This window comes from Nerophis ophidion, linkage group LG02 (genome assembly GCF_033978795.1).
Source record: "Nerophis ophidion isolate RoL-2023_Sa linkage group LG02, RoL_Noph_v1.0, whole genome shotgun sequence".
NCBI classification, from domain to species: Eukaryota; Metazoa; Chordata; class Actinopteri; order Syngnathiformes; family Syngnathidae; genus Nerophis; species Nerophis ophidion.
The window spans coordinates 11,355,830-11,368,346 of NC_084612.1; positions in this window are offsets into that span (position 1 = coordinate 11,355,830).

The window sequence follows — 12,517 nt, forward strand, 5'->3', positions numbered from 1 at the left end:
TGATCACTTGCTGACTTTGATCTCAGGGTATAAGTTGTCCTCCGTTTAACTGTGACTAATGTGTCAACTTTGGCCTTGGATGCATTCTGCATTCATATCGTATGTCACTGCCTGCACAACATCACCCCGGACATGAATAATATGAAGTGTGTTTGGAGGAGTATGGTATTCAGGCTGGCTTCTTGTCACTTTGTGCATTCCTTGCGCATGTAAGGTCTTGATTGACAAACTCAGAGGAGGACGCCTGCAGCAAGAAAGTGCAGTATGTTGGACAGGCCGTACTACGACTAAATATGACAAGAATACCACATAGATATGTTGCAAATCATAGCTTCTTGTCACCACGAAAAGTAATCATTTATTAAAACACTGTTGAAGCTATAAGGTAGAACAATAATCTCACATATTAGTAAGTGCATATGGAGTGAGTGGTTATAGGCACTGAAAAAAACTCAACAGGATTTGACCTCTGACCTCGGACACTCCCAGTGTCAAAAATGACAAAGCAAACATAATTGTTGCTCGTTTGTTCCCAATGGGTTGAGTTTTTTCTTGCCCTGAGCTAAGGATGCCGTTGAGGCTTGTGCAGCCCTTTGAGACGTTTGTGATTAAGGGCTATATACAGCCGTGGGCAAAAGTTTACATACACTTGTAAAGAACATAATGTCATGGCTGTCTTTAGTTTCCAATCATTTCTACAACTCTTATTTTTTTGTGATGGAGTGATTGGAGCACATACTTGTTGGTCACAAAAAAATATTCATGAAGTTTGGTTCGTTTATGAATTTATTATGGGTCTACTGAAAATGTGAGCAAATCTGCTGGGTCAAAAGTGTACATACAGCAATGTTAAAGGCCTACTGAAATGAGATTTTGTTATTTAAACGGGAATAGCAGGTCCATTCAATGTGTCATACTTGTTCATTTCGCGATATTGCCATAATTTTGCTGAAAGGCTTTAGTAGAGAAAATCGACGATAAAGTTTGCCACTTTTTGGTACTTCCTGAAAAAGCCTTGCCTTTACTTGAAGTCGCAGACAATGACGTCACATGTTGATGGCTCCTCACATATTCACATTGATTTTAATGGGAGCCTCCAACAAAAACAGTTATTCGGACCGAGAAAACGACAATTTACCCATTAATTTGAGCGAGGATGAAAGATTTGTGTTTGAGGATATTGATAGCGACGGACTAGAAAAAAAAAACGAGTTAAAAAAAAAAACGCAATAGCATTGGGACGTATTCTGATGTTTTTAAACACATTTACTAGGATAATTCTGGGAAATCCATTATCTTTCTATTGTGTTGCTAGTGTTTTAGTGAGTTTAATTGTACCTGATAGTCGGAGGGGTTTGTCCACGGGTGTCTTGACGCCATGTCTCATGGGTGTCGACGGCAGCTGTACGGACGACACAAGCTCAGCTGATATCCGGTAAGAGGCGACTTTTTAACCACAATTTTCTCACCGAAACCTGCCGGTTGACATTCGGTTGGGATCCATGTCTGCTTGACCGCGCTCTGATCCATAGTAAGGTTTTAGCTCGGGGGTTTTTAAACAAGGAATCACCGTGTGTTTGTGTGGCTAAAGGCTAAAGCTTCCCAACTCCATCTTTCTACTGTGACTTCTCCAATATTAATTGAACAAATTGCAAAAGATTCAGCAACACAGATCTCCAAAATACCGTGTAATTATGCCGTTAAAACAGACGACTTTTACCTGTGTGTGAGCATAGCGCTCATACTTCCTAAAACCAGTGACGTCCTGCGTACACGTCGTCATTACACGACGTTTCCAAGATGAAATTTAAAATTGTAATTTAGTAAACTAAACCGGCCATATTGGCATGTGTTGCATTGTTAATATTTCATCATTGATGTATAAACTATCAGACTGTGTGGTGGGTAGTAGTGGGTTTCAGTAGGCCTTTAATATTTGGTTACATGTCCCTTGGCAAGTTTCACTGCAATAAGGCGCTTTTGGTAGCCATCCACAACCTTCTGGCAAGCTTCTGGTTGAATTTTTCATCACTCCTCTTGACAAAATTAGTGCAGTTCAGCTAAATTGTGTTGGTTTTCTGACATGGACTTGTTTCTTCAGCATTTTCCACACGTTTAAGTCAGGACTTTGGGAAGGCCATTCTAAAACCATAATTCTAGCCTGATTTATCCATTCTTTTACCATTTTTGATGTGTGTTTGGGGTCAATGTCCTGTTGGAACACCCAACTGTGCCCAATATCCAACCTCCGGGCTGATGATTTTAGGTTGTCCTGAAGAATTTGGAGATAATCCTCTTTTTTCTTTGTCCCATTTACTCTCTGTAAAGCACCAGTTCCATTGGCAGCAAAACAGGCCCAGACCATAATACTACCACTGTTGCGATCTGCTGCTCAGATCTTCACATGTTTGTTTTTTCATTCTCAGTCTGACCCGTTTATTTCCTGTTTTTGTCCATCACTATGGTTACACATCAGTCCACCTGTTAGTCTCGCCCCGCACACCTGCTACCAATTTTCACCCTCCTATTTAAGCTCACCTTTTCTGTTAACTCATTCTCGGATCCTAATTTGCCCACGCGCAACAGTGACGACTCTCATCATTCTATGTCTGTATTTTCTCGCTAGCCCTCACGCTAAGCCACTTTATTTTCCAGCTTTCATGCTGAATGTTTTTGTTTACTCCTTTGTGTCCTCGTACCAAGTTTTAGTTTTCCTTGTGTTTTATCCTAGCTTTCACGCTAGCGTCTTTTGTTTACCTTTTCTCTTTACACCAGTGTTTTTGTTCATAGCCTTTTATTATTAAATAAATACCCTTTAACTTACCTTGTTGTGTTCATCGCTTCGACGCATCCCTGGAAAAACCACACCGGCATTACCATGCCGAAGAAGAGTCTTCACAACCACCAGCATAATTGACGGTAGGCAAAAATTGAGCTGTTTGGCCACAATACCCTGCAATATGTTTGGAGGAGAAAAGGTAAGGACTTTAATCCCAGGAACACCCTGCCTACTGAAAAAATATTTTGATACATACAACAAAGGGAATTGATTGATTGATTGTTTGATACTTTTATTAGTAGATTGCACAGTTCAGTACATATTCCGTACAATTGACCACTAAATGGTAACACCCGAATAAGTTTTTCAACTTTTTTAAGTCGGGGTCCACGTTAATCAATTCATGGTACAAATATATACTATCAACATAATACAGTCATCACACAAGTTAATCATCATAGTATGTACATTGAATTATTTACATTATTTACAATCAAGGAAGGACATATCTATTATATATTTTAAATAATATGTCATGTATTGTTTTCTGTGATGAGGTGGTATTCATTTTATACAAATTACGTTTAATGAAATGATGATTCCCAGCAGGCACATGTCATTAAAGACCTACTGAAACCCACTACTACCCACCACGCAGTCTGATAGTTTATATATCAATGATGAAATATTAACATTGCAACACATGCCAATACGGCCTTTTTAGTTTACTAAATTGCAATTTTAAATTTCCCGCGGAGTTTCTTGTTGAAAACGTCACAGAATGATGAAGCTTATGTTGACGCGTGCTTGTGACGTTATTGGTTGTAGCGGACATATTATCCCAGCACCACATACGGCTAAAAGTCGTCTCTTTTCATCGCATAATTACACAGTATGTTGGACATCTGTGTTGCTGAATCTTTTGCAATTTTGTTCAATTAATAATGGAGACTATAAACAATAATACTGTCAGTGGAAAGCGGTGGATTTCTCTATGTCAACCAGCAAGTTTTTGGATGGGAAAATTGTGATATGAAGTCGGCTCTTACCTGAGACTTGAGTGGATTATGGGACCTCCTCCTGCAGCTCAAAAAGGCAGCTGTGATCTTGGCTCCTCGGCTTCTCTCAGAGACATTGGCGTTCACCGCAGCCATCCGATTTTCAGGTATGACTTTAAAATCTCACTAAAACACTATCAAATAATAAGCAGATTAGGGATTTTCCTGAATTATCCTAGTAAATGTGTCTAATTACATCTGAAACGGTCCCACTGCCGCCTGGAGTAGTCGCCTTTTATTTTTATTTTTTTGTGTTCACTCTAACTTTCCTCATCCACGAATCTTTCATCCTCGCTCAAATTTATGGGGAAATTGTTGCTTTCTTGGTCCGAATAGCTCTCAAAGGCTGGAGGCTATGATTACAAACAATGTGAGGATGTGAGCAGCCCTACAACCTGTGACGTCACGCGCACATCGTCTGCTACTTCCGGTAAAGGGAAGGCTTTTTTATTAGCGACCAAAAGTTGCAAACTTTATCGCCGATGTTCTCTACTAAATTCTTTCAGCAAAAATATGACAATATCGCGAAATGATCAAGTATGACACATGGAATGGACCTGCTATCCCCGTTTGAATAAGAAAATCTCATTTCAGTAGGCCTTTAATACATCCATCCATCTATCCATTTTCTACCGCTTGTCCCTTTTAGGGTCGCGGGTGGTGCTGAAGCCTGTACCAGCTGCACTTGGGCGGAGGCGGGGTACACCCTCGACAATTCTCCACCTCCTCACAGGGCCAACACAGATAGACAGACAACATTCAAACTCACATTCACACACTAGGGCCAATTTAGTGTTACCAATCAACCTATCCCCAGGTGCATGTCTTTGGCAGCGGGAGGAAGCCGGAGTGGGAACCCACGCCGTCACGGGGAGAACATGCAAATTCAGCACAGAAAGATTGTACAGTAAATACAAGTCCTGTAAAACAGACTTTGAAACAACATTGCAAAATAGTTGTATTGTAAAGTGAGACAACATTGATGTGTAAAGTTGGATCCAAGTGGTTGGATGGGAAATGACCAAATTTTAATTGTCATATCAACGTTACAACAATTTGATTGTACCATGAATTGAATTACGTGGACCCCGACTTAAACTAGTTGAAAAAAATATTCTGGTGTTACCATTTGGTGGTCAATTGTACGGAATATGTACTGTACTGTGCTATCCACTCATAAAAGTTTCAATCAATTAATCAATGAACAAACGTTATCAAAAAGCATGTTGTTGTAGAATAATGGTTGGAAAATGCCCCAAAGTCAATGGTCAAATCAACGTCAGACACAACAATGATTGAACGTTGTCAAAAAGTATGTTGTTTCAACGTTAGGTTTGAGTTGCTCAACGTCAGGACCTAATTCAACAAGTTCTCAACTTTGTTTCAATGTCTTGTGCCTGCTGGGTTGGGAGTATTACTGTTTTAAGCGTGAGGCCTGGTTCGCCAAAGCACCAACAGGACAAAGAAAAAGCACGCTTAATGCTTGCTGAACTGAATGCTGATACAGTGATACCTCAACTTAAGAGTGTCCCAACTTGAGAGTGTTTTGAAATAAGAGTTGTCTCTAAGCTAATTGGTGTGCTTCAATTTATAAGCAAAAATTTGACTTACGAGCGTTCCTTTCATTAGTTGGCGTAGCAAATATAGAGATCGACATAACTTTGTCTTTCCAACCTTGGGAAGGAAGAACGTAAGTGTGAAGGACAGTGCTGAGAATGATGGCCAATATTAATTGACTATCAGGATAAAATGTTAAAATACCGTATTTCCTTGAGTTGCCGCAGGGCATATAGTATGCGCCTGCCTTGAATTACTGCCGGGTCAAACTAGCTTCGCAAAATAATTAGCGCATGCTTAGTATTACCGCCTGGTCAAACTCGTGACGTCATGAGAGACACTTCCCCTGTCATCATTTTCAAAATGGAGGGGGCTGATTTCAATACTGGTAATTTGAAATCAAATTAAGGGAAGAAGATTAGGAGCTAATCAGTAGGATTTAAGGTCCTAAGCTTATATCACACTAACATTTTTACTGCATGCCTTTGGTAAGTGCCGGAGTGAGAAGAAGTTTTAAAATAATTAGCGCATTCTTACTTTTACCGCATTTCTTTGGTAAGAGCAGGAGTGAGAAGAGGTTTTAAAGGAAATACGGTAATATCTAAAAAGAACATTTATTCTTGAAAATATGGAAAAGGGAGATACCAATGTATTTTTCAAGGTATATACTGCATATTATTATTACATTGCTTTTGAACAAAGTCACCATTAATTGGTTGGTTATTAACATGCAAATTAGATACACATTGACTCTTAATTATTCATTATTAAATACTTATTAATGCCTTATTCTGCATGGCCTTATTATTCAACCAGTAAGCCATTAACTAATAGTCTTCCCTCAATAACCTCAGAATTATTGCTTATTAGTAACCCTAACCCTATTATGTTCCCCTAGTGTCCAAATAACTCTAATAATAAATAAGTTACTTAGAATATGTTCCCCATACTAAAGAGTTACAATCTACTGTAGTTGTTAATAGTACATTTTATTGTATTGTTTTTACAGAATATTTTTTTTAGAACAGTTTGTATTTCTTTTAAAAAGGCATGTTCCATGTTAAAATTGCAATGTTTTGGGGAAACCAAGCATCGATTCAATTTTTTTCTATACATTTCAATGGCAGACGTTGATTTGAGTTAAGAATTCCAACACAGAACCAATTAATATCATGAATTGAGGTACGACTGCACCACGATTTTGCATTACTTTTACGGGCATTTTTTTTGTAGTTGTTGTTGTTAAATTTTTGGTCAAATTCAGGCTAGAGGGCATATGAATTTATAGATTCCTTCTACAATTTCATTCTCATATTCCATAAATTCACCCAACAAATTGTGAAAAAGGTGAGTAAGAAATGTTACTCTTACGTTTTAGAGACTTGAGATGCAGCATGCAAGGACAGAAAAGGCCAAGCCCCATCTGGTCCTGGTTCTATCATGTGTACTGTAGAGTGGTGCCAATACAAATAACCCTGTGAGATGTTTGCTTGCATGAATTGTTTTGAAAAGCTCCACTAAAAGTTTTTGGGTGCGGATTATGGAGGGCAACTGGAGGAGGGGGCGGGCAACCGTGGTGGATTAATCCTCGCCGACTTGACAGTGAGATGTTTTTCCTAAAGAAAGGATTGTTTTGGATCTTTTGTTCTCGGCCTCATCCATGTTTTGCAGTGAATTTGGATGGGCTTTTGGTGTTTTTTTGTTTATTATTATTAATTGTGCATGTTTCATCCTGCATTGCAGCGTCGATTTCAATATCATCAATGTAACATTAAACACATGTTTAAAAGTTCCACGGAAAGTTCAGAAGCTTGATGTTTGTCCCACGTGAGTGAAAGCAAGCACGTATGTGTCGAGACTTAGATCACGTTTGACAGAATAAATCAATAAAATGTGCTTTAGGCATGTATTATTTTGCTGTGAACGCACACTACCATGCTGTGAATAAAAGAGCAATTTTAGATGATTACAGTAGTATGTTATACTGGACAAGGGTGGACAAAATAATTGGCCCTTTTTGACACTAAGGGCCTGATCTACTGAGATCCAAATACAGCCGTTAAACAGCGTATGAAACTACAGTCTATAATTGTGTGTACTATTAGCATGTTGCGTGTGTCAGGTTCAAACACTGATGACATCTATTGAACAGACGAGATGCAAGGAATCATGCAGAGACAGAGTTCAATTTGGCTCAATGACGAGACACGTGTCCTGGGCTGTATTCTAGATTAGATAGTACTTTATTTCTAGTTACAGATCCAAACTACGTTCCAAAAGTCCAGCCCGCGTGCTTCCTCTATTTATTTGAGAGGTCCCTGGTTACATCTCTGAAGCTGTCCCTGAGAGAAGGGGTTAATCTTGACAGCTCCAGTTAGGCACAATATATGATTATACAAGGATTGTAAATGTGTTGACACTGGTGATATCGCCTTGTCTCTGCTGGGTCTGCATCACGGCGGTGTTCGGCCTTGGAAGTTAGAAGGCCGTTCCTGGACACAGACACTGATACGAGACTGGCTTGCAATCTTTTGGATTGCCAGCTGGGCACAGACAAAGAAAAATACCACTTCAACACAATTAATAATTATAGCAATGGCCCTTAAGCATAACAGTTGTGTGATAATATATACATAATTATTCTAACAGCGTGTGATCTTGTAAGACTGCTTGTGCAATTGACAACCCCCCCCTCGGGCGACCGCTACAACGGACGTCGAGTGGATCTAGTTAATAGTGTGAGAGTCGAGTCCATAGTGGGGCCAGCAGAGGATCATCTTGAGTGGAGACAAGTCAGCAGCGCAGAGACGCCCCCAACTGATGTACAGAGGAGGGGTCCACCCCGGGTCCCGACAAGCGAATTATTTGTGGTCACCTGATAATCTCACCACGCACGAGATAGGGACAGAGCAGAAAAGAGACGGCAGATCAACTGGTCTAAAGGTGGGGGGGGGTCTATTTAAACGCGAGCGTATACAAATTTGTTTTAAGATGGGACTTAAATGCTTCTACTGAGGTAGCATTTTTAACTGTAGGGCATTCTAGAGTACTTACTTTCTTCTAGAGCACCTACTCAGTGGCCTCATGGTTAGAGTGTCCGCCCAGAGATCGGTAGGTTGTGAGTCTAAACCTCGGCCGAGTCATACCAAAGACTATAAAAATGGGACCCATTACCTCCCTGCTTGGCACTCAGCACCAAGGGTTGGAATTGGGGGTTAAATCACCAAAAATGATTCCCGGGCACGGCACCGCTGCTGCCCACTGCTCCCCTCACCTCCCAGGGGGTGAACAGGGGGATGGGTCGGATGCAGAAGACAAATGTCACCACACCTAGTGTGTGTGTGTGACAATCATTGGTACTTCAACTTTAACTTGGAGGCTGGATAGAAAACGATCTATAGCCCGCAGACTCTTTTTGGGCTCTGGGAATTATTAATAAGACAGAGTTCTTAGAACGCAGATGTCATTCTGTATAAACCTAGTGAGGACATTTTTTGGGACCTGTTTTCTTCAATGCCGGGGGCTCTTCAACGTTTTTCAGGCCAAGGACCTCTAAACTGATGAAGAGATAGAGCAGGGACTCCTTATTTATATATCCATTATAAAATCATGTTTTCAAATAAACTGGTGCTATAGGTACCTTGTTGTTGTGCAATACCAAGACATTCAAATAATACAGTACAAACGAGCACTGCTAATCGCTAGCTGGAAAGTAGCACTGATAATCACTAACTAGTAACTAGCACTGCTAATCGATAGCTGAAACTAGTCATGCTAATCGCTAGCTAGTAATTAGCACTGCTCATCGCGAGCTGGCAACGAGTGCTGCTAATCTCTAGATGAAAACTAGCACTGCTAATCTTTAACTAGAAACTAGCATCCCTAATTGCTACCACAAATTTAGCACTGCTAATTGCTCGCTAGTGAAGAGTATTTCTGGTCTTGTTGGCCCCTCCCGGGCAGTAGGACGATCAAAAGAGTTGTCTGAGACGCTTTGCTGAACAAAAAATTTGCTTCATTACAAGCCAGCGTCATTTAAACAGGTTTGCAGTAACCGGACGTCAAAACATGGAGGTCTCCTCACTTGTCTGTGTGTGTGGGCGCTATGTCAGGAGAGCACATCTTGACCATAAAAGGAGATGTTTGTGTGTAAATATCTCGAAAACATCTGCTTTAAGTCATAACTTAAATGTTGGCATTGAGTAACCTTGAATTGATTAACGTGGATCCCGACTTAAACAAGTTGAAAAACTTATTCGGGTGTTACCATTTAGTGGTCAATTGTACGGAATATGTACTGTACTGTGCAATTTACTAATACAAGTTTCAATGAATCAATCAATCAAAGTTGGACAGGTAGTTTCTTCTCAAGGATATTGTTATCACTTTTGCATTCCGAAGTCCCAATTAGGGCCTTTTTCCTACAAGAAGTGATCCAATCCACCTGCGAATATCAAACTAAGGGGCCTTATCTTATGATGTGCTCAAACTGGAATACCACTGTTTAATTAAACTTGAAGGTTTGCTTTCTCCAAGATGAATATGAACATTCACCGTATGCAGAACATAATATGAGTTGATTAATTCACTTCACTAGCATCTACTACACTAATTTTCTTAAATGCTCACTAGAATATGATGATATAAATGTTTATTCACATTTTCATTTCAAACCCGCAGGGTACTGTGAGTAGGGTGGCCATGCCAAGGCCGTTTGTAAACTACATTGCAGTGTTTTGGATCACTCTTAATGTGTATTGGAAAACATTTACATTTGTGGAAAAATTGTGATTTCTGCTCGCTATTTTCCCGCTTGTGGCCTGACAGAAACTGGATGCCATTACATTTTTTCACACTACCGAATGTCCTGAGGGTCAAAAAGGATTCAAGACGCATGCACTTAGAATTAACTCATTATTATCATACATTTTGATAGCCCTAATTATCCATTATTATTATTAATATGATTCATTTGATTAAAAATGCTGTGCAGAAATGTGTTTAAATAAAAATAACACTCTAGGTAAAATTGAATTTTTTTGAAAGAATGTCATGAAACACTTAGATAGGTTAACATCACTCATTGATCCAAGTTTCCTTTTGGCAATTTCTTTCAAATTAATCTAAAGGTACATTTCCAGAAATATTATGGTAAAAATTCTGAAAAGTACATTTTATATTCTTTTGAATTTTTTCTAAATGACCGGAAACTAAAGTCCCCTCTTTGCAGTTTTGTGTGTGTGCGTGCGTGTGTGTGTGTGTGTGTGTGTGCGTGTGTGTGTGTGTGTGTGTGTGTGTGTGTGTTTGTGTGTGTGTGTGTGTGTGTGTGTTTGTGTGTGTGTGTGTGTGTGTGTGTGTGTATGAGTGAGACAAGCTACAAATCCCTGACACCACCAATGATAGCTTTTCCAGTAGAGCCTGAAGGGGGACTCTACCACACAAACATCCCACACTAGTGCATCAACAACACCCGCCCCCATCCCCTTTCTCTCCATGCGCTTGTCTCTTCTCACCTTCTCCCATGAGGAGCCCCCGAGGGCCTCTGGGATGCACGGCTCCCAACACAAAGTGCCTTGGGTTTGTTTGAGTTAAACATGAGACTACAAGCCGTCACCATGACAGGGCTACAAATGAAACACGAATCATGCCTCTTTGCTCATGTGCTGATTTGTTTCGAGAGAAAGTCGAAATGAACAGATTTATATACGGCGTGTCATCAAAGCGACTAAGTTGTCGACGCACTCATTGTCTTTTATCCCTTTGTTGCCGATTGATTTATGGAGACGGTCCTAATGATGTCACACCCTCGTTATTGGTTTGGATGACTCCCTCTGTGTGTGATGTAATTATTCACACGCCTCGCAGATTGTTTGTCTTAGCATTAACAGGCCACTGGTGTGACAACTTGAATAATTATTACTTCTCTTTCTATTTCGGCTAATTTAGACCAAGCCTTCACCATTCAGCTGTGTGAGTGTGTGCAGGGTGACTAATATATATATATATATTTTTTTTTTGGTGCATAGCAATTTAGGCTGTAATGAGATCACACACGTCCAGGTGTAGGTGCAGCTCGTCTCATACCGTCCCCTTCCACTCTCTCCTTCCTTCCCGGTGTGCGCTTATTACCATTTCATACGCGCCTCCCCTTTTATTTGATGAAAAAGCCCATAAAAGGCTTGGCGCGGTTCATTAAGTCAGCATAGGAAACGTATTAAATAGGAGAAGGGGGTGTTGGGAGCTATTGAGTGTTGACTTAACCTTTCCGGTATTTTCTTTTCAGCGCCGGGATACTTTTAATGAAAGAGGCCGGCATCACTCAGCCTCATTAGACACCAGCAGATCAGACGGAACAGTATCCTGTACTTGGGCAACACGACTGACAGTGTATAGACTGTGACGACCTTTATTGGGTTGTCAAATACAGCAGTTTTTTCTCATCAAGTACCACCTCAGAAAGTCCTCCAAGCCCAACCATATTGACCAATACAGTAGCGTAGTAGGCCTAAGTATTCATTAAAACGAGGCAGGGGTTTTAACTAGCATATTTAATAGTTTGGCCACTGTAACACTACACACAATTTGAACAGTAACACTGTATTTGAATATAGAAATAAAACACTGTACTTTAATTAGGTGATTCTTTGGTGCTGTCAAACAATGACTTGGACGTGGATTGTTTCTCCAACGCAGAGGGAAGTTAGCACGAGCGAGACGTGAATGTGAGTATATATTTTATTTTAACACTATAACTAACAAAAAACAAACAAATGGCGCTCACAAGGAGGTACAAAGCTTGGCTATGGAAACAAACACTATGGCATAAACTATGGACATAAACAAAAGACTTAGCACCAAGGCAATTAACTATGAACTATAAACAAAAACTTACACGACATGGACCTGCGGACGAGGGCATGAAGGTAGGAACAGCATGGGTAGGGTGTGAAGATGCAAGGATGAAGACAGAAAAAGAATGACTTAAATAGCAGCTGTGATGATTAGTGAAAACAGGTGTGAGGCTGGGGACAGGGACGTGACTAGGAGACCAGGTGAAACTAATGGGTTGGCATGGAGACGAAAACAAACCAGGAAGTGCAAAGACAGAACTAAATGTCCAAAA